This window comes from Scyliorhinus canicula, chromosome 13, assembly GCF_902713615.1.
Source record: "Scyliorhinus canicula chromosome 13, sScyCan1.1, whole genome shotgun sequence".
Classification (NCBI taxonomy): Eukaryota; Metazoa; Chordata; class Chondrichthyes; order Carcharhiniformes; family Scyliorhinidae; genus Scyliorhinus; species Scyliorhinus canicula.
The window spans coordinates 67290720-67314595 of NC_052158.1; the positions used below are offsets into that span (position 1 = coordinate 67290720).

At 47.3% G+C, this 23876-nt stretch overlaps 1 protein-coding gene across 1 annotated transcript in view; it reads left to right on the forward strand.

Annotated features, from left to right (window-relative positions):
• Window positions 1-541: 541 nt before the first annotated feature.
• scly (selenocysteine lyase) overlaps window positions 542-23876 on the forward strand; it is a 62818-nt gene continuing 39483 nt past the window's right edge. Inside the window, 1 exon segment of the mRNA XM_038816094.1 lies at window positions 542-735. The gene's annotated coding sequence lies outside the window, so the exon portion shown is untranslated.

The following is a 23876-nucleotide window of genomic DNA, read 5'->3' on the forward strand; positions in this document are numbered from 1 at the left end:
TCTTGAATTCTGTTCAATTCCCTTTTCTTCCCATGTACTGAATGATCTGTTGAGCTGCTTGCAGAAAAATACTTTTCACTGTACCTCGGTACACGTGACAATAAACAAATCCAATCCAATCCAATCCAAAACACAGGAACCGGGCAAAACACAGGTGCCTCGTGCACAAACCCGACCTTCATGCTGCCACCAAAAGTATTGTAACGGTTATTTGAGTTCAAACCGGTTCACTGAAACAAGTAATCAGTGCTTTAACTAGGATAAAGAGCAGTTCAGTGGTCATCGAGTGCTTCAAAATATTAATAAAGCTTTAGTTGTACGAAATTTCTTGCCAGATCAGTTGATATCTCAGTCTGAGGGCAACTTCTTTCTCTTCATGGAGATGGGAAAGAGATGGAGGGGGAGTATGTGGAGAGGAACGCTCTCTCTCATTGACCCTCTATCCTCCCCCAACCCTTCGCTTAACACACCCCCTTTCTCAATTCTTCACCCTCTTTCACCCTCACCACCCCATTTCCCGCCAGTTCGCTCCCTGCAATTCTCCCACTCCGCCGCAGGTGGCGCTGCCGCGGGAGTCGCCAAGGGGAAGCGGGCGAAGGCTGCGCCCCCGAGCGGCTGGGAGGAGGTCACAGCGACCGGGGGGGAGGGGCGGAGACAGAAGGAGGACGGAGGGTGAAATCTTTGCGGGATTCAACAACGGGAATCCGTTAGAATAAACCACCACCGGCCAACAGTGTGAGTAAAATGGGGGAGCAACAGCAGGAAGTGGCTTTTTGCTGTAAATGTGTCTACCTGAGGGAGGGCTGATTGTGTTTCCACAGCAACCTATTGAGCAGGCCACCCCTCTCGGTGGGTTGTCACTGCACAAGGACATTTAATTTACATCAACCCTTTCCTCTGCTTCCCAGCCCTCTCCACAGCAAAATAGACCCAGTCTCGTTTAAAAACAGGTGAGTTCGCTGCGCCCAGGGACCTTGTCACTCAGTGAATTCAGGGGTTCAGCCAGTCACAGTAACTTTATTGAAGCCGACGTGTGACAATAAGCAATTTTCATTTCATTTCAGTCATTCCTGTTCCCTGCAATTGTTTTTATTTTGTTGCTTCGATGTGGGAGGGAGGGAGCTCACTTGGACAGGTCACTTCCTCGGGACCTCCCAAAAGGTCCTCTGACACCCTTGCTGTGCCTTGCCCCCATGATAGGTTCTCACTCATTGGTGGTTATGTTGCTGGCTTGACTGGTTCTTGGTCATGTTACTCTGGGATTGTTCAAGAGTTCAGAGATAAAACTAAAAAAAAAAGAGGCAATTGTAAATGTTGCAGTGGGGGGTTTATTTGATGTGCATTTTTTTTGCAATGCAATGGTTACTATTCGAGAGAACGGTGCTGCCTCACACTGTTTGGCCTGGTCTCTGTGTCCAGCTGTTGAGTTTATCTGCCAACATTGGGCCTCCCCCCGGACTGAGCACACCCGCCGATCGGTAGCCCCTGATTGTGGGCCTGGCCACCGTGGAGGCCCCCCCCCCCCCCACCAGGATGAACCTTAGAACAGTAGCACAGAACAGGTCCTTCGGCCCTCAGTGTTGTGCCGAGCAATGATCACCCTACTCAAACCCACGTATCCACCCTATACCTGTATCCCAACAACCCCCCCCCCCCCCCCCCTTAACCTTACTTTTTAGGACACTACGGGCAATTTAGCATGGCCAATCTACCTAACCCGCACATCTTTGGACTGTGGGAGGAAACCGGAGCATCCGGAGGAAACCCGCGCACACACGGGTAGGACGTGCAGACTCCGCTCAGACAGTGACCCAGCCGGGAATCAAACCTGGGACCCTGGAGCTGTGAAGCATTTATGCTAATCACCATGCTACACCTGCCCCCCCCCCCCCCCCCCCCAGGTGTTGTAAGACTTCTTGCTGTGCTCACCCCAGTCCAACGCCGGCATCTCCACATCATGGCTTAAAAATATTCATGATGTGGAGATGCTGGTGTTGGACTAGGGCAGGGGTGGGCAAACTATGGCCCGCGGGCTGCATATGGCCCGCCAAAGGTCTTTATGCGGCCCACCAAGATCAAGTCATAACAAAAAATTTTATTTTTTTATATTTTTTTATAAGGTTAATGGGGGGGGCTGTTGGGTTACTGGTATAGGGTGGATACGTTGACTTGAGTAGGGTGATCATTGTTCGGCACAACATCGAGGGCCGAAGGGCCTGTTCTGTGCTGTACTGTTCTATGTTCTATATGAGACGCCCAGAATCATAACCAGGTGAAGTGCCATTTTTGAAAAGTAGAGAAAAAGAGGGCTAAAGGCAGGATGCCGCCGGGGGAAGCGCTGAGGTATATGCTGCACGCTAATTGGTTACAACCGGGATTATTAATTAATATACTATGTGGCCCTTTAAAATTGTGAATTTCTGAATGTGGCCCTTGCACGGAAAAGTTTGCCCACCTGGACTAGGGTGAGCACAGTAAGAAGTCTTACAACACCAGGTTAAAGTCCAAGAGATTTGTTTCAAATCACTAGCTTTTGGAGCACTGTTCCTTCCTCAAGTGAATGAAGAGGTATGTTTAGAACATATATATAGACAAAGTCAAAGATGAAAGACAATGCTTTGAATGCAAGCATTTTGCAGGTAATTAAGTCTTTACAGATCCCGAGATAGGGGTAAACCCAAGTTAAAGATATGCGAATTGTCTCAAGCCAGGACAGTTGGTAGGATTTTGCAAGCCCAGGCCAGGGATGAATGTAATCCGACATGAATCCAAGGTCCCGATTGAGGTCATACTCATGTGTGCAGAACTTAGCTATAAGTTTCTGCTCGGCGATTTTGCGTTGTCACGTGTCCTGAAGGCCGCCTTGGAGAACGCTTATCTGGAAATCAGAGGCTGAATGCCCTTGACTGTTGAGGTGTTCCCCGACTGGAAGAGAACATACCTCCTTGGCGATTGTCATGCGATGTCCGTTCATCTGTTGTCGCGGCGTCTGCTTGGTCTCGCCAATGTACCACTGCTTTGGAGGGGCAGAGCATTGCGAAAGTGGGGCAGCATGGTAGCATTGTGGATAGCACAATCGCTTCACAGCTCCAGGGTCCCAGGTTCGATTCCGGCTTGGGTCACCGTTGGGGGTGTGGGGGGGGGGGGGGGGGGGGGGTGTGCTCGTGGATGGCCATGGGAGCGAGCAGGCGGCACAAATCCACAGTCACGTGCAACCTCTGGGGGGCTATATTTTGAATGATGGTCCGCAGTTCTTGTCGGCCATCGCGCATGCATGCACAGACTCCCGACCGGAAGTGCGGGCCCCGTATCCGCAGCCAGAGCTGTGAGGAGCACTCCGGGGCCCTACTAGCTCCCTGCAGGTAGGAGAATCGCTCAGGACTTTTCTTAAGGAAAGTCAAGAGTGAAAGGGGACATAGCCCCTTATTTTTGGAGAATCCAGCCCCCTGTTTTCTGCCAACCGGCCAATCTTCAATACTGTCTAATTTGTTGGCCCGTATGCCATGAGCTTTTATTTTTTTCAATAATTTGATGTGGTACCTTATCGGTTGCTTTCTAGAAATGCAAGTACAGTTTCTCTCCAGATTCTCCTCTATCCACATCGCATGTTACTCCTTCACCAAACTCTAGTAAACTGGTTAAAAATGATTTCCCTTTCATTAAGTCATAGTGAACTCAGATTTTGATCCAGTGACAGTAAAGGAACGGCAATATATTTCCTAGTCAGGATGGTGGGTGGCTTGGAAGGGAACTTCCAGATGGTGGTGTTCCGATGTATCTACTGCCACTGTCCTTCCAGATGGCAGAGGCAGTGGGTTTGGAAAGTGCTGTTTGAGGAGGTTTGTTGTGTTACTGCAGTGCATCTTGGAGATGGCACACACTATTACACCGTGCATCAGTGGTGGAGGGAGTTAATGTGGGTGGGGTGCCAATCAAATGGTTTACTTTGACCTGGATGGTGTCAAGTTTCTAGAGTGTGAGCTGCACTCATTCAGGCAAGTGGAGGGTATTCCATCACACTCCTGACTTCTGCCTTACAGGTGGTGGACAGGCTTTGCAAGTGGGTGGGCGGGAGGTCAGGAGATGAATACTCGCAACAGGAGGTTAGTAGCCTCTGATGTGCTCTTGTAGCCACAGTATTTATATGGCTAGTCAAGTTCAGTTCCTGTTCAATGCTATTGACAGTGGAGGATTCGGCGATGGTAATGCCATTGAATGTCAAGAGGTGATCGTTAGATTCCTTTTTGGTCACGAGATGGTCGTTGCTTGTCTTTTGTGTGGCGCAAATGTTGCTTACTACTTGTCAGCCCAAACTTGGATATTGCCCAGGTCTTGCTGCATTTGGACAAGGACTGCTTCAGTATCTGAGGTGCAGCAAATGATGCTGAACATTATGCAGTCACCTGCTAACATCCCCACTTCTGACCTCGTGATGGAAGAAAGGTCATTGATGAAGCAGCTGGTGATGGTTGGGTCTAGGACGCGACCCTGAGGAACTCATGCAGTGATGTTTCAGGACTGAGCGGCATGGTACCGCAGTGGTTAGCACAGTTGCTTCACAGCTTTAGGGTTCCAGGTTCGATTCCCGCCTTGGGGTCACTGTCAATGCGGAGTCTGCACGTTCTCCCCATGTCTGCGTGGGTTTCCTCTGGGTGCTCCAATTTCCTCCCACAGTCCAAAGATGTGCAGGTTAGGTGGATTGGCTATGCTCAATTGCCCTTAAGTCCAAAATGGGGTAGGGTTACTGGTTATTGGGATGGGGTGGAGGTGTTGGCTTGGGTAGGGTTCTCTTTCCAGGGGCCGGTGCAGACTCGATGGGCTGAATGGCCTCCTGCACTGTACATTCTATGATCTATGACTGAGATGACTGACCTCCAACAACCACAACCATCTTCCTTTGTACTAGTCATGACTCCAACCAGCAGAGACATATCCCCTTGATTCCCATTGACTCCAGTTCTGCTAGGGTTCCTGAATGCCATGCTCAGTCAAATGCTGCCATGAAGATAAGGGCAGTCACATGTATCTAACCCTTGGAGTTCAGCTGTTTTGTCCATGTCTGAACCAAGGCTGTAATGATGTCAAGGAATAAGTGGTCCCAGCAGAACCCAAATGGAGTGTCGGAGTGAATATTTTATTGCTAAGCTTGGTTAAGGGTGTGGCAAGTTCCAGAGCACAGGCCTTCAGAACCATTGTTGGGATTTTGTCAGGGCCCATAACCTTTGTAGTACCAGCACTTTCAGCTGTTTCTTGATGATATGTGGGATGAATTGAATTGGCTGAAGACTGGCATCTGTGATGCAGGAGACCTCTGGAGGAGACCAAGATGGGTCATTCAAGCAGCATTTCTGGCTGAAGATTGTTAGTAATACTTCAGCCATATCTTTTGCACTGATGTGCTGGGCTCCTCCATCATTGAGGATGGGGCTATTTGTGGAGTTTCCTCCTCCAATGAGTTGATTAATTGTCCGCCAACAATAACGACGGGGGCAGCACGGTGGCACAGTGGTTAGCATTGCTGCCTACGGCACTGAGGACCCGGGTTCGAATCCCGGACCTGGGTCACTGTCTGTGGGGAGTTTGCACATTCTCCCCGTGTCTGCGTGGGTTTCACCCCCACAACCCAAAGATGTGCAGGATAGGTGGATCGGCCATGCTAAATTGCCCCTTAATTGGAAAAAATAATTGGGTACTCTAAATTTAAAACAAAAAAAAACAAAAAAACAATAACGACGGGATGTGGCAAGACTGCAGAGCTTAGATTTGATTCATTGGTTGTTGGATCACTTAGTTCGTATCTATTACATGCTTCATACTCTCTTTCGCACACAGGTAGTCCTGCGTTGTAGCTTCACCAGGTTGACACTTCATTTTTGTGACTGGTGCTACTCCTGGCATGCCCACCTGCACTTTATTGGACCAGGGTTGATATCCTTCTTGATGACAATGGTAGTGTTGTATCTTTTATCTAAAGACAGTGTGTGTTTAACCTGTATACAGTGGGCAAATGATCACACAAGTTCAGTACAATACTTATTTAATATACACAAGGTTAGTTACTTAATCAATCACATTCATGCACATTGGACTTTAAACTAATACACTTAAAACAACCTTAACTTCCAGGTGACTGGCAAGTACAGTGCAGATAAGGCCTTATCTGTGATTTGGTAGTCTGGCAGTGTTGGAGTTCTTGCAGTTGGTCGTCAGTGTCCTCTGTTCTGGTCCCTCTGGATGGTCCTCATCTTGGCTGCTGATGAATTCACCATTGTTGTTGGCTGTTGAAAGCTGCAGTCAAGAGACTGCAGTTGAGAGAGAGCTTCTAAGGTGGTGCAGCGCCTTTTAACCTGCTTGGATTGTCATGCCCTTATGTGGGAGGTCTCTGGGTCATAGAATTTACAGTGCAGAAGGAGGCCATTCGGCCCACCGAGTCTGCACCGGCTCTTGGAAAGAGCACCCCACCCAAGGTCAACACCTCGACCCTATCCCCATAACCCAGTAACCCCACCCAACACTAAGGGCAATTTTTTGGACACTAAGGGCAATTTATCATGGCCAATCCACCTAACCTGCACCTCTTTGGACTGTGGGAGGAAACCGGAGCACCCTGAGGAAACCCACACACACACAGGGAGGATGTGCAGACTCCGCACACAGTGACCCAAGCCGGAATCGAACCTGGGACCCTGGAGCTGTGAAGCAATTGTGCTATCCACAATGCTACCGTGCTGCCCCTAAATGTTTGATGTTTCTGCCAGGTTCATTGTCAATCAATTGATCAGGGCTCCATCACCCTGATCGATCAATTCCAATCAGGGGCTGCCGCATCGATTTTGGGATGGGCACTCAGTGGCCATGCCTGGAAGTGTTAGGAGCTTGAGTGCCGCTGTGTCTGGTAAACAATGCGATTGACAGGATAGTTCTATTGTTCCTGGGATGCCTGGAGATGATCTTTTTCCTGGACTGTTAAAAACGCCTGAGCTGCAGATTTTGTGTATCTGCAAGCTGCAGTCTGTGTGTCCCGGACTGACCATATTTCCCAGCGTTCTTTGCGGAGGCCATTTTAGATATAGAGTGGGGGGGGTACGCTGGGGTATGAGGTAGTGGTGGAGTGGAATTCTGCTTCTGTGGATGGTTTGCATAATAATTAAGGTTCTGTAATAAGGACTCGGGGAGTCCACACAGAGTAAGAATAACAAACTTTGGTTTATTTACAGTTACTTTATATAGATCTCCCGGTAGATCCTTACCGGGTCTATCCTAAGTCGGTGCCTCACTGGCCAACCTTTTAGACATAGCTGAATGGAGTTCCCCCACCCCTTAGCAGGGGAGCTCGTACTCCCCGAGAACCAAGGGAAGATGATCATTCCCTCCCCGTACGTCCCGTGCTGGATATTACAGGTTCATTGTTGAGAATTACAAAGAATTTGCAACGCAAAAAAAGGCTATTCAGTGACCTATGGGTTGGTGATAATATTTATATTCCACTCAAACATCCTCCCACCTTGCTTCAGCTAACCTGATCACCATATTCTTCTGTTCCTTTCTCCCACAGATATCTATCTAGTTTCTCCTGAGAAACGTATCAGTGCTGTAGGGTAAATCAGCACTGGAGACAGGTTATAGGGAGCAAGGGAAAATGAGCAAAATATACGCATCTGACTTGTAATGACTTGCGTATAAGGGGGAGTGTGTTCATAAGTGTTGCTGTATCCATTTGTAGTGTGGAAAAGTACTCCACTTTATCATGAGCGATCCAGAACCAAATGAAAGAAGAATGCAGAGTATGTTCAAAAACTGTATCTGTACAGAACGTTCCGAGCCAATCCACCTACTCTGCACATTTTTTTTTGGGTTGTGGGGGCGAAACCCACGCAGATACGGGGAGAATGTGCAAACTCCACACGGACAGTGACCCAGAGCCGGGATCGAACCTGGGACCTCAGCGCCGTGAGGCGGTTGTGCTAACCACTAGGCCACCGTGCTGCCCTGTGACATAGTGTTATTGTCACTGGACTAGTAAACCAGGAACCCAGGGTGATGCTCTGGAGACCTTGGTTCGAATCCCGCCATGGCAGGTGGTGGAATTTGAATTGAATAAAAATCTGGAATTAAAAGACTAATGATGACCATGAAACCATTGCTAATTGTCTTAAAAATGTGCTTTAGGGAAGGAAATCTGCCATCCTTACCTGGTCTGGCCCACATGTGACTCCAAACCCACAACAATGTGGTTGACTCTTAATTAGGGATGGGCAATAAATGCTGCCAAGCCAGCGATACCCAAATTCCAAGGGACTTGTCTGCCTTTAGCCCCATTAGTTTGTCTAATACTACTTCTGTAGTTATGGTGATGGTATTTAATTCCTCCCTCATATTCTTTAGTTAATGGGATGTTCAAAGTTCTTCTTTGATACAAAATATCTGTTTCACTCCTCTGCCATTTCCGTTCCCCATAACTATCTCCCCAGATTCACTTTGACCTCTCTCTTCCTTTCTTCCTTTAACTTAAAGAAGCTCTTATTGTCAGTTTTTATATTCCTTGGGATTTTACCCTCATTGTTTATTTTCTCGCTCTTTATTATCTTTTCAGTCCTCCTTTGCTGGATTTTGAACTTATCCCAATCTTTTTTTAAAAAAAATTTTGATTAAGGTATTTGAAAGTTTTTATAATAATAACAATAACAATGACATAAACATGATAGAATAAACATTTCCACTCCCATCCCAATCTTCGCACACACACCAACCATAAAATATCAAATTTAGGGCAGCACGGCGGCACAGTGGTTAGCATTGCTGCCTACGGCGCTGAGGACCCGGGTTCGAATCCCAGCCCTGGGTCACTGTCCGTGTGGAGTTTGCACATTCTCCCGTGTCAGCTTGGGTTTCGCCCCCACAACCCAAAGATGTGCAGGTTAGGTGAATTGGCCACGCTAAATTGCCCCTTAACTGGAAAAAATAATTGGGTACTCTAAATTTATAAAACACAAAATATCAAATTGTCCCCGAGAAAGTCGACGAGCGGCTGCCACCTCTGGGTGAACCCAACTATTGACCCTCTTAAGGCGAATTTTACCTTCTCGAGACTGAGAAACCCAGCCATGTCACTAACCCAGGTCTCTACACTCGGGGGCTTTGAGTTCCTCCGCATTAACAAGATCTGTCTCCGGGCTACCAGGAATGCAAAGGCCAAGACGTCTGCCTCATTCGCCCCCTGAAATCCCGGCTCTTCTGACACTCCAAAGATCGCTACCTCCTGTCTCAGCACCACCCATATTTTTAGTACCGTGGACATTACCTCAGCAAAACACTGCCAAAACCCTCTAAGCTTGGGGTATGCCCAAAACATGATTTGCTGGGCTTCCCGCGCACCTCACACACCTGTCCTCTACCCTGAAAAGCTTGCTTATCCTAGCCACTGACATGTGTGCCTGGTGGACTACCTTAACTTGTATCAGGCTAAGCCTGGCACATGATGAGGATGTATTAACCCTGCTCAGGGAATCCGCCCATAGACCAACCTCTATCTCTCCGCCTAGCTCGTCCTCCCACTTGCCTTTAGGCTCCTCCACTGGAGTTTCCTCCGCCTCCGAAAGCTCCTGGTAAATATCTGATACCTTCCTCTCTCCCACCCAGGTACTGGAGACTACTCTATCCTGTATCCCCCGTGGCGGCAGCAGCGGAAAGGCCGGAACCTGCTTTCTCAGGAAGTCTTGCACCTGCAAATACCTAAACCCGTTCCCTGCCGGCAATTCAAATTGATCCTCCAAGGCTTTCAAGCTGGGGAAGCTTCCATTTATAAATAGATCCCCCAACCTTCTAATTCCTGCCCTTTGCCATCTCCGAACCCACCATCCAGCCTACCCGATACAAACCGATGATTATTATAGATCGGGGTCCAAACCAATGCCCCCTCCACTCTCTCATATCTCCTCCATTGCCCCAGATTCTCAGAGTTGCCACCACGGGACCTGTGGAGTGACGGGCCGGCGAGAACGGAAGAGATGCCGCTATCAGTACTCCCAAACTTATGTCTTTGCAATACGCTCCGCTCCCACACCGACCCCTCCCCCACTACACACTTCCTAATCATGGCTATATAAGTCGCCCAGTAGTAATTGCAGAAGTTCGGCAGCGCCAATCCACCCTCCCCCGACTGCGCTCCAGCAACACTTTCTTCACTCGCGGGGTTTTGCCCGCCCACATGAAGCCCAAAATAACCTTATTCACACGCTTGAAAAAGTCCTTTGGGATGAAGATGGGGAGGCACTGAAAGACAAACAAATGTTGGGAGGACCGTCATTTTCACGGTCTGTACCCTCCACGCCAGTGATAGCGGAAGCATGTCCCATCTCTTAAAGTCCCCTTCCATTTGTTCTACCAGCCTGGATAGGTTTAACTTGTGCAGTGCCTTCCATTCCCAGTCTCTTCTCCTGTCCTCTTGCCTGGATCGCGAACATCTCGCTTTTCGCCATGTTCAATTTGTACCCCGAAAAATTGCCAAATTTCCCCACGATTCGCATTACTTCCCCCATCCCCTCCAACGTGTCTGAAATATACAAGAGCAGGTCATCTGCATAAAGCGAGACCCGGTGTCCCCCCCCAGCCCTTTCCAGTTCCTAGAGGCTCTTAACGCCATGGCCAATGGCTCTATGGCCAGAGCAAACAGTAATGGGGAGAGAGGGCACCCTTCCCTCGTCCCTCAGTGTTTAAAATACCCCAACCTCAGCCGGTTGGTGTACACATTCGCTATTGGTGCCTGATAGAGCAACTGCACCCAGTCAATAAAGCCCTCACCAAACCTAAACCTTCCCAGCGCCTCCCACAGGTAATTCCACTCCACCCGATCAAAAGCCTTCTCCGCATCCATTGCAACCACCACCTCCGCCTCCTCTCCTGAAGGAATCATAATAGCATTCAAAAGCCTTCGAGCATTGGCCTTAACTTGCCTGCCCTTTACAAATACCGTCTGGTCTTCCCCATCACCACCGGGACAGTCTTCTATCCTTGTGGCCAGTATCTTAGCCAGCAGTTTGGTGTCCACATTCAGTAGAGAAATTGGCCTGTATGACCCGCACTGCTCCGGATCCTTCTCCCGTTTCTAGATCAATGAAATCGAGGCCTGCGACATTGTTGAGGGGGGGGAAGGACTCCCTTCTCTCGTGCTTCATTGAATGTCCTCACCAGCAGTGGGCTCAATATCTCTGAAAACGTCTTGTAGAATTCCACCGGATAGCCATCAGGCCCCGGGGTCTTGCCCGACTGCATGCTCTCCAGCCCCTCCATTATTTCCTCAATCTTAATTGGGGCTCCCAGCCCTTCCTCCAGATCCTTATCTACCCTCGGAAACCTCAACTGATCCAAAAACTGCCTCATCCCCTCCACCCCAGCCGGGGGATCCGACTCATAATTTATTGTAAAAGTTCTTAAACACCTCATTCACCCCACTGGGTTCAGGACAGTAATCCTGCCTCTACTCTTTACTTTCCCTATCTCCCTGGCCATCTCCCTTTTCCTGAGCTGGTGTGGTAACATTCTGCTTTCCTTTTCCCCGTACTCATAAATCGCCCTCCTTGCCTTCCACAACTGTTCCACTGCTTTCCCTGTGGTCATCAGCCCAAACTTCACCTGTAACCTCCTCCGCTCCGTCAGCAGCCCCGCATCCGGGGCCTCTGAGTATCTCCTGTCCACCTGGAGTATCCCCTCCAATAATATATCCCTCTCAGCCTGTTCTGCCTTTTCTTTGTGGGCTCTTATCGAGATTAATTTCCTTGTGACCACTGCCTTCAAAGCTTCCCAAACTGTCGCCGCAGAGACCTCCCCGTATCATTTGTTTCCAGGTAGTTCTGGATGGACTTGTTAACGTGCCCACAGATCGCTTCGTCCGCAAGCAACCCCACGTCCAGTCTCCACAGCGGGCATTGTACTGTCTCCACGTTAACCCGTAGATCCACCCAATGTGGGGGGGCATGATCCAACACTGCGATTGCCGAGTACTCAGTATCCACCACCTTCGGTATTGGAGCCCTGCTCAGAACAAAAAAGTCGATGCAAGAGTATACCTTGTGGACATGTGAGAAAAAAGAAATCTCTTTTGCCCTTGGCCGTGCAAACCTCCATGGGTCTACTCCCCCCATCTGTTCCATAAACCCCTTCAATTCCTTTGCCGCAGCCGGCCTCCTCCCTGTCCTGGATTTTGACCAGTCCAATTCCGGATCAATAACTGTGTTAAAATCTCCTCCCATGATGAGGTTATGCGACTCTAAGTCTGGGATCTTACCTAACACCAGCCTCATAAATTCCACATCATAGAACGTTACAGCACACTATAGGCCCTTCGGCCCTCGATGTTGTGCCGACCTGTGAAAGCACTCGAGCCCATCTACACTATTCCCTTATCATCCATATGTTTATCCAATGACCATTTAAATGCCCTTAATGTTGGCGAGTCCACTACTGTTGCAGGCAGGGCATTCCACGCCCTTACTACTCTCTGAGTAAAGAACCTACCTCTGACATCTGTCCTATATCTATCTCCCCTCAATTTAAAGCCATGTCCCCTTGTGCTAGCCATCACCATTCGAGGAAAAAGGCTCTCACTGTCCACCCTATCTAATCCTCTGATCATCTTGTATGCCTCAATTACGTCACCTCTTAATCTTCTTCTCTCTAATGAAAACAGCCTCAAGTCCCTCATCCTTTCCTCATAAGATCTTCCCTCAATGCCAGGCAACATCCTGGTAAACCTCTGCACCCTTTCCAATGCTTCCACATCCTTCCTATAATGCAGCGACCAGAACTGCACGCAATACTCCAAACGCAGCTGCACCAGAGTTTTGTACAGCTACAACATGACCTCATGGCTCCAAAACTCAATCCCTCTACCAATAAAATCTAACACAGCGTACGCCTTCTTAACAACCCTATCAACCTGGGTGGCAACTTTCAGGGATCTATGTACATGGACACCGAGATGTCTCTGCTCATCCACACTACCAAGAATCTTACCATTAGCCCAGTACTCTGTATTCATATGCCAAAATGAATCACCTCACACTTTTCTGCATTAAACTCCATTTGCCACCTGTCAGCCCAGCTCTGCAGCTTATCTATGTCCCTCTGTAGCCTGCAACATCCTTCCGCACTGTCTACAACTCCACCGACTTTAGTGTCATCTGCAAATTTACTCACCCATACTTCTCGGGCCTCCTCCGGGTCATTTATAAAAATGACAAACAGCAGTGGCCCCAAAACAGATCCTTGTGGTACACCACTAGTAACTGAACTCCAGGCTGAACATTTCCCATCAACCACCACCCTCTGTCTTCTTACAGCTAGCCAATTTCTGATCCAAACTGCTAAATCCCATGCCTCTGTATTTTCTGCAATAGCCTACCGTGGGGAACCTTATCAAACGCTTTACTGAAATCCATATACACCACATCAACTGCTTTGCCCTCATCCATCTGTTTGGTCACCTTCTCAAAGAACTCAATAAGGTTTGTGAGGCACGACCTACCCTTCACAAAACCATGTTGACTATCCCTAATCAAATTATTCCTTTCTAGATGATTATAAATCCTATCTCTTATAAACCTTTCCAAGAATTTGCCCACAACAGAAGTAAGACTGACTGGTCTATAGTTACCGGGGTTGTCTCTACTCCCCTTCTTGAACAAGGGGACAACATTTGCTATCTCCAGTCTTCTGGCACTATTCCTGTAGACAATGACAATATAAAGATCAAAGCCTCAGCAATGTCCTCCCTAGCTTGCCAAAGAATCCTAGGATAAATCCTATCCGGCCCAGGGGACTTATCTATTTTCACACTTTCCAGAATTGCTACCTCCCTCCTTATGAACCTCAAGCCCTTCTAGTCTAGTAGCCTGTATCTCAGTATTCTCCTTGACAACATTCTCTTTCTCCTGTGTGCATACTGACAAAAAATATTCATTTAGCACCTCTCCTATCTCCTCGGAGTCTATGCACAACTTCCCACTACTGTCCTTGACTGGCCCTACTCTTGCCCTTGTCATTCTTTTATTCCTGACATACCTATAGAAAGCTTTAGGGTTATCCTTGATCCTACCTGCCAAAGACTTCTCATGTCCCTCCTGGCTCCTCTTAGCTCTCTCTTTAGGTCCTTCCTAGCTAACTTGTAACTCTCGAGTGCCCTAACTGAACCTTCATGTCTCATCTTTACCAAATCCTCCTTCTTCCTCTTGACAAGTGATTTAACTACTTTAGTAAACCATGGTTCCCTCGCTTGGCCCCTTCCTTCCTGCCTGACAGGTACATACTTATCAAGGACACGCAGTAGCTGTTCCTTGAACAAGCTCCACATTTCAATTGTGCCCATCCTCTGCAGTTTCCTTCCCCATCGTATGCATCCTAAGTCTTGCCTCATCGCATCATAATTGCCTTTCCCCCAGCTATAATTCTTGCCTTGCGGTATATACCTATCCCTTCCCATCGCTAAAGTAAACGTAACTGAATTGTCACTATCACCAAAGTGCTCACCTACCTCCAAATCTAACACATGTCCTGGTTCATTACCCAGTGCCAAATCCAATGTGGCCTCGCCTCTTGTTGGCTTATCTACATACTGTGTCAGGAAACCCTCTTGCACACATTGGACAAAAACAGACCCATCTAAAGTACTCGAACTATAGCGTTTCCAGTCAATATTTGGAAAGTTGAAGTCCCCCATAACAACTACCCTGTTACTTTCGCTCCTATCCAGAATCATCTTTGCAATCCTTTCCTCTATATCTCTGGAACTTTTCGGAGGCCGATAGAAAACTCCCAACAGGGAGACTTCTCCTTTCCTGTTTCTAACCTCAGCCCATACTACCTCAGTACACGAGTCCTTATCAAACGTCCTTTCTGCCACCGTAATACTGTCCTTGACTAACAATGCCACCCCTTCCCCTCTTTTACCACCTTCCCTGAGCTTACTGAAATATCTAAACCCCGGAACCTGCAACAACCATTCCTGTCCCTGCTCTCACCATGTCTCCATAATGGCGACAACATCGAAATCCCAGGTACCAACCCATGCTGCAAGTTCACCCACCTTAGTCCGGATGCTCCTGCCGTTGAATTAGACACACTTTAAATCACCTTCCTGCCTGCCGGTACACTTCTGCAACATTGAAACCTTACTCATGACCTCACTACCCACAACCTCCTGTACACTGGAGCTACAATTCAGGTGAAAATGAAATCAAAATCACTGATTGTCACAAGTAGGCTTCAATGAAGTTAATGTGAAAAGCTCCTAGTCGCCACATTCCGGCGCCTGTTCGGGAAGGCTGGTACGGGAATTGAACCGTGCTGCTGGCCTGCCTTGGTCTGCTTTAAAAGCCAGCTATTTAGCCCAGTGTGCTAAACAGAACATAGAACATACAGTGCAGAAGGAGGCCATTTGGTCCATTGAGCCTGCACCGACCCATTTAAACCCTCACTTCCACCTTATCCCTGTAACCCAATAACCCCTCCTAACCTTTTTGGTCACTAAGGGCAATTTATCATTGTCACTCCACCTAACCGGCACGTCTTTGGACTGTGGGAGGAAACCGGAGCACCCGGAGGAAACCCATGCAGACACGGGGAGAACGTGCAGACTCTGCACAGACAGTGACCCAGCGGGGAATCGAACCTGGGACCCTGGCGCTGTGAAGCCACAGTGCTATCCACTTGTGCTACCGTGCTGCCCTTTGGATTGGGTTGGGTTCCCAATCCCCGCTGAATTAGTTTAAACCCTCCCGAAGAACATTAGCAAATTTCCCCCCCAGGATATTGATACCCCTTTGGTCCAGGTGTAGACCATCTCGTTTGTAGAGATCCCACCTACTCCAGAATGAGCCCCAATTATCCAGGTATCTGAAACCCTCCCTCCTGCGCCTGTTCGGGAGGCTGGTACGGGAATTGAACCGGCTGCTGACCTGCCTTGGTTTGCTTTAAAAGCCAGCAATTTAGCCCAGTGTTCTAAACCAGCCTTTCACCACCACAGTACTCTCCAAAGCTTCAGTGTCTTTTAGTTCGCCTCCAACCTCTTCTTTAATAAAAGTCTATACTTTGTCTGGTGTTTTGAAGTAGAAGTCCCGTTCCTCATGTATGACCCACAGACGGGCTGGGTACAACATCCTGAACTTCACCCCCTTCTTTCTTCACCCACTTAAAGGGGGCTGTTTTTAACTGATTAAACCCGGCTCGCCTCTTGGCCAAATCCACCAAGCTCCTGATCCTGATAAATACGCACCTCACAATTCTCCCACTTGCTGCTCCATTCCTTTGTGGTCCACCCACCGCAGAACGTGTTCCTTGTACCCTCGGCGGCTCGTACACTCGGGGATTCTTCGCGAGGGCTCTGTGCGCTCTATCCAATTCCGTCACATAAGTCTTCGCATCCAATCCCTCATTGCCTTCGGGGAGGCCGACGATTCTAAGATTCTGCCTCCTGGACCTGTTCTCCAGCTTCCCCTGCATTCTTTTCTGGCAGTCGTTCATTATCTCCACCTTGGTCTCCAGCACGGCTATGTATTCCTCGTGCTCAGACACCTTTTTCTCCACCTCCTGGATCGCTCTTCCGTGGTCTCTTGATTCTGCACAACTTGATCAATCAAAGCCTTAATCGGGTCCAGTATGTCCTTCTTCAGCTTTGCAAAGCAATCTTTGCAAAACATCACCAGCTGCTCCATCGACCACTGTGCCGTCTCCCCGCAGCCCTTGCTCTCCGCCATGCTTTCCGGCGTTTCCAGCTCTGCTTGTGTCTTCTTTATAGGACTTTGTCTTCTCACACAGCCACTTCTGGTCCAATTCTCCATGCACTAGAGGGGGATTTCTCCTCATTGTCTCACTCTTCACCGATTTATCCCATAGAATCTGAAAAAAAACAGGCGATAAAGGTCCAAAAGACTGTCACAGATGGGAGCTATCAAATGTGCAACCTACTCCTCCATGGCTGCCACCGGAAGTCATCTTATCCCAGTCTTGGCTATCACTAACTTTTACCTTTTTACATGCTTTCAACTTAATACTTTCCTTCATCTCCTTGGTTAGCCTTGCTCTGATATGCAGATTTGCTAAAAAGTGCTCCTACCCATTGTAGGCGGGATTCCCCTTCAACGTTTCGTGAGACTGTATTGAATGTCGCACGACGTTGTGAGTCGGATAGATCCCAGCAGCGTGGCGTCCCGGGATCTAGCCATAGTTGGCTTATCCTGCTTTTAGAATCTTTCCTCCTTACTGGAATATATTTTTGCTGAGAGTCACGAGTTACTTCCTTAAATGTCTGCCACTGCTTGTTTACTGTCTTTCCTGCTAATCTATCCAGCAAGTCCACTTTCGTTAACTCTATCCTCATTTCATTGTACTTTCCTTTATTTAAGTTCGACATAATTGTTTCCGACCCAAGGTTCTCACTCTCAAACTGAATATTAAATTCCATCATGTTATGATCACTACTTCCCAGGGTGAAGAAAGGAAACAAAAAGCAATTAACTGTAGACATCTGTCAGAGGGAAAATGCTAGAATCGATTATTAAGCAGTAATAGCAGGACATTTAGAATATCATAGAGAGGGTTATCATGGCTTTGTGAAAGGGGATAGGATGTTTGACTAATTTATGAGAGTGCTTTGAGCAATTAACAAACAAGTGGATAACAGGGAATCTGCATTGAGGTGTACTTGGACATCCAGAAGACATTTGATAAGGTGCCACATCAAAGGTTACCGCACAAAATAAGAGCTCATGGTGTAGGGAATCACAAATTAGCATGGATGGGAGGATTGGTTAGTCATCAGCCAAGAGAGGAGGGATAAAAGTCTAATTTTCAGGTTGACAAGCTGTTATTCGTGGAGTGCCACAGGGAGCAGTGCTACTGGCTTCAACCTTTTACAATCAAGGCGGAATTCTTCCATGGCGGGTTAATGATGTCCCACTCTCCCCGGTGCTGGTGGCGTGAACGCCATTTGCATTCATTTACATCTCATGAATGTTCATTAAAACATGTGGTCACCAGTGTCCTAGAATCATAGAAGTTACAGTGCAGAAGGAGGCCATTCGGCCCATCAAGTCTTCACCGGCTCTTGGAAAGAGCACCCTACCTGAGCCCACACTTCCACCACATCCCTGTAAACCAGCAACCCCCTCTAACCTAAGGGCAATTTATCATGGCCAATCTACCTAACCTGCACATCTTTGGACTGTGGGAGGAAACCCACGCAGACACGGGGAGAACGTGCAGACTCAGCACAGACAGTGACCCAAGTGGGGAATCGAACCTGGAACCCTGGTGCTGTGAAGCTGTAGTGCTAACCACTCTGCTACCGTGCTGCCCCTGATAGACCTTTCAATCTTGTGTCACGCCAGTGTGAAATTAGGTAAATCCAAAACCCAATTGATAAAGAGTGGCGTGCAAAAGGTAGTCCTCAGTTTGCAAGAGACTATGAGGTGAGTGCAGTAAAGCCTTTCTGCCGTAATGCTGTGCTGCTAGTGGAGCAGCCCTCCAACTCCATGCTAAGCTGGTCTTCATGGGGTGGTTGGGGGAGCGGTTGGCATCCTCAGTGACACACAGCCAGAGTGAGTGGGAATTTGGAGCACCGTGGTAAGGAGTTGATAAATTGTTTCTGTCCAGTTTAAAGCTACATTAAGGAAAGGTAAGAGTTCTAGCTTTTAAAAAAAAAAAATTCTCCTTGGCATAAATTTAAGGTAAAAGTCTTTGATGCTAACATTATGACTGGGAAGCTCAGTCTCGTGTTTGCACAATCTGCAGCATGTAGGAATTCCTAAACACTTTGTGTAGTCTGGCTGACCACATTTGCAGAAAGTGCCACCGGTTTTACCGGCTTGAGAGCCAGGTTCCGGAGCTTGAGCATCGGCTGGAGGCACAGAGGTACATCCGCAAGGCTGAGAGGTTCTTGGATCGCACTGCAGCTTCAGGAGCTGCAGTCAGAGAGGGAATGGGTCACCACCAGTCAGAAGAAGTTGGGGGGAGGGTCGGGGGGAAGAGCAGGCAGATAGTCAGGAAAGCCCGAGAGTGTACCTCACTCAAGAACCTCTTTTCTGTGATGGAAAATGGTGTGTGAGTGACGGTTCCTCTGGGGAGTGTAGCCAGAGCCAAGTTCACAGCACTGGATGGCTCAGCTGCATAAATTGGGAGGAGTAAGGGCGGAGACAGTGGTTGTGAGAGGTGCAGAAGGCGTTTCTACAGCCACAGGAGTGACTCCAGATGGTGTGTTGCCTCTTTGGTGCCGGGGTCAAAGATGTCACTGAAGGGGGAGGGTGAACAGTGAGATGTCATGGTTCAGATTGGTACCAAAGACTCAGGTAAAAAGAGGGATGGGGTCTTGCAGCAAGAATTTAGGGAGCTGGGTAAAAGATTGAAAAGCAGGTATCCAAGGTTATAATCTCTGGGTTTCTACTTCTGCACGTGCTAGTGAGTACAGGAATAGTAGGAGAGAGCAGATAATTGCATGGCTGAAGAGATGGGAGGGAGGGCTTTAGTTTCCTGGATCACTGAATCCATTTTTGGGGAGGGTAGGACCTGTACAAGTTGGACGTATTTCACCTGAACAGGAATGGGACCAACGTCCTTGTGGAGAGGTTTGCTAGTAGTAATAATAACAATTGCTTATTGTCACAAGTAGGCTTCAATGAAGTTACTGTGAAAAGCCCCTAATGCTGTTGGGGGGAGGTTTAAACTAATTTGACAGGGGGTTTGGTCACCATGTGGAGGTACAGTGGCGGGTGATGCACAGCCAAATATAGAAGAAAAACTAAGTCAGTGTGGAAGGCAGAGCAAAGAGAGACATGTTAAGACACAAGGGAATATGGTTTGGCTGGATGGCATTTTAATACAAGGAATCTTACAGAAAAGGCTGACGAACTGAGGGTGTTGATTAACACATGGGAATATGATATTGCTTTCATAGAGACATGATTGAGGGAGAGCAGGACTGGCAGCTCAATATCTCGGGCGAGGCAGAAGGGGAGGTGTAAAAGAAGAGGTGATTTTGAAATATTGATCAAGGAGCCAATTACTGCAGTGAGGAGGGATGATGTCTTGGCACGCTTCAATTGAAGCCGTATGGGTGGAACCTAAAAACAAAAAAAGGGGCACTCGGTGCTGGAATTGTACTATAGGCTCCCAAACATGTCAGGGAGAGATAGAAGAGTAGATTATGTAGACAAATCTCAGAGGTATAAAAGGAATAGAGTAACACCAGTAGGGCATGTCAACTTCCCCAATAGTAATTGGGATAGGTAAAGTGTGAAGGCTTAGAGGGAGCAAAATTCTTAAAAGGCGAGCTTTCAGGAGAGCTTTATGAACCAGCATGTAGAAAGTCCGACAAGAGGGGATGGTAGAGGTGTCAGTGGGAGGACCATATCTGTGACAGTGACCATAACTTGATAAGGTTTATGGTAGTTATGGAAAAGCACAAGGATGAACCAAAAGTAAGGTTTCTGAACTGGAGGAAAACACATATACAGTGCTGAAGGAAGCCATTCGGCCAATCGAGTCTGCACCGGCCCTTGGAAAGAGCACCCTACTTGAACCCACACTTCTACCCTATCCCTGTAACCCACCTAACCTTTTGGATACTAAGGGGCAATTTAGCATGGCCAATCCACCTAACCTGCACATAGAACATAGAACAGTACAGCACAGAACAGGCCCTTCGGCCCTCGATGTTGTGCCGAGCAATGATCACCCTACTCAAACTCACGTATCCACCCTATACCCGTAACCCAACAACTCCCCCTTAACCTTACTTTTTAGGACACTACGGGCAATTTAGCATGGCCAATCCACCTAACCCGCACATCTTTGGACTGTGGGAGGAAACCGGAGCACCCGGAGGAAACCCAAGCACACACAGGGAGGACGTGCAGACTCCGCACAGACAGTGACCCAGCCGGGAACCGAACCTGGGACCCTGGAGCTGTGAAGCATTTATGCTAACCACTATGCTACCGTGCTGCCCATCTTAGAACTGTGGGAGGAAACTGGAGTACCCGGAGGAAATCCACGCAGACACGGGGAGAAAGTGCAAACTCCACACAGACAGTCACCCAAGGCCGGAATTGAACCAGGGAACCTGGAGCTGTGAGGCAGCAGTGCCACCGTGCAGTCTAAATCTGATTTTGATAAAGGAGAATCCCAAAATGTTTTCTAAGTACATTAAGGACAAGGGCATGAGGGTAGGTAACCAGGGAAAAAGTAGGGCCCATTAGGGACCAAAGTAACAACCTGTGTGGAGCTGAAAGATGTAGGTAACGTATTAATTGAGTATTTTTCTTCCGGTATGGGACAATTGGGCACGGCCATTTTGGCGCGGCCGTTTGGACGCAGACGACAGAAATTTTTTTAGTTTTTGTGGCTAGTAAATTGTTGCAAGTAAATTGTTGCAAGATTCAGTATCATTCGAAGGAAGGACATAAAAGCAAGCTTAAAACTGTAAATTAAAAGATGAGCTTTAAAAAGTTTTTAAACTAACTTTATTGTAAATTAAAAACCTTAAGTTAGTTCATTTAGTTAAAAACCTTAAATTAGTTCATTTAGTTTAGTTCATTTGGTAATTATGAGCAAGGCTCCTCAAGTACTCGATAGCATCCATGTTTTCAAATTTAAGAACAGTTTCATGTATTCTTTTATCTGCACCTCTATACTTTTTTAGTTTTTGTGGCGGTTCATGGCCGGCTAGTAACCTTTCATAATATGCATCTCTACCTTTCTGTACTTTACGCAGGCCATCAATTAGTTTCCATATGGTGGGATGATGCATGCCAAGTTCGTATTTCAATCGACGGTGGGCTGCCTCCGCATTGCATAATATGCATCTCTGATAAAGGTTCCAAATCTCAGGGCGAAATAAAGGTGTTCGTCTACCATTTCCTCGTCTGTTCAGACGACCAACATATGTATCTTCAAACCAGTTGAGTAAATCTTGAAGTTCTTGCGGCAGTTCGGTCGCTAAAGCATCCAGATATTCATCGATTTTGTTCAAAGGTACAAAGGCAATAATCATTTTAGCTTTTAACGCGAAATCTGGATCAGTGTTATACAAACTACGGAACCCCATACTAGCTAGATGTTTTTGCGTATTTGACCTAAATGAAAAAAACATCCTTTTATTTGAACATCAGGGAATATGTCTTTCATAGCACTGTGCGCAGCTTGTTCATAATCACAGACGATTGAACTGGGTTTCAAGTTGGGTTCAATTTCTTTCAATAATGCGAACATTCTCGCATATGTGGTGTGTTGCTTGTTGGGCAAAAGAGCATAAACCGTAGGAGTAACTCCTCCGTGTTTTTTTACCATAATTACATAAATCTGAGAAAAGAGGCTGGGACCAATACTGAATGTGCCATCTGCAAACCACATATCAGATGTCAATAAGTGCTGTAGCCAGCTCTGTCTTCCGAAGATTAATATCCGGTCGTGACCTGGTCCGCTATCACAAAGTAAAAAAATTTCTTCCACTCCTGGTTGAGGGACATATATCCTGTAGCATTCTGGCACAATCAATTGTTGTAAATCACTTGGATTGGTGGGGGCGTTCAATACATAATCACGCTTTCTGCTTATCATTCTCCTCAAAGCAGATATATTAGGAATGGCTGGTAGACTAGCTTGGGATATGTCTGTCAAACATTCATTAACAACTACAGTCGGTGTCTCAAGGGTTTCCTGTGCTCTCTTTTTTATTTTAGTTTTCACGAGTGCAACCTCTACTTGTGCAGCAGAAGCATCATGCGAATGGCTGTTCAGCTGCCTCACCACGTTTGCAGCTTCAGTATGGAGCCGTGCTTTGCACCGGTTTTTTTGCTCAAAACGCCAAAATTTCACTTCGCTGTCACCTTGGCTTCTTTTGTCAAAGACGTAAAGGAATCCGTTATGAACAAATTTTTCTTTACCACGTTTCGTTGATACTTCCTCAGCCATCATATGGGTATGCGAATTGGTTTAGTTAAAAAATATATAAAAAGATGGTGATAGAACGAAACACTTGTGACAGCGGACCCGCACCAGCAGCCAACTCAACTGAGGCTAATTTACAAATAAAGAAATGTTATTATGGCCAAAACGTCCGGCGTCAAAACGTCCGGCGTCAAAACGTCCGCGCCACAACGGCCGCGCCACAACGGCCGCGCCCAAATGGCTGCGCCAAAACGTACCTAACCCTTTTTATCTATGTTCACTATGAATAAGAACAGAATATGTATAGAAAACAGAGAGGGGAGCTGTGATATAAAACAGCTTAGCATTGAGAGGGAGGAGGTCTTAGTGGTTCTAGCGGTCTTAAAAGTGGACAAATCTTCAGCCCAGATTTGATGTATCCACGGTTGCTGTGTGAGGAAAGGGAGGAGATTGCAGGGGCTTTAACGCTAATTTTCAAATTCCCTCTGGTCACAGGAGAGGTGCAAGAGGACTGTAGGACAGCTAATGTGGTATTGTTGTTCAAAAACAGAAATAGGGGAAAAGCGGATAATTATAGTCCGATGAGTCTAATATCAGTGGTAGGGAATTTATTGGAAATATTCCGAGGGACAGAATTAACCTGCACTTGGAAAGGCAAGATTAATGAGGGATAGTCAGAATGGCTTTGTCAGGAGAAGAGCATGTCTAACAAATCTGATTCAATTTATTCAGGAGGTGACCAGGTTTAGATGAGGGTAGTGTAGTTGATGTCGTCTACATGGACCTCATTAAGGCTTTTGACAAAGTCCCACATGAGAGACTGATCAAGAAGGTAAGAACCCATCGGATCCAGGGCAATTTGGCAAATTGGATCCATAATTGACTTAGTGGCAGGAGACAGAGGGTGATGGTTGAAGGTTGTTTTTGTGACTGGAAGCCTG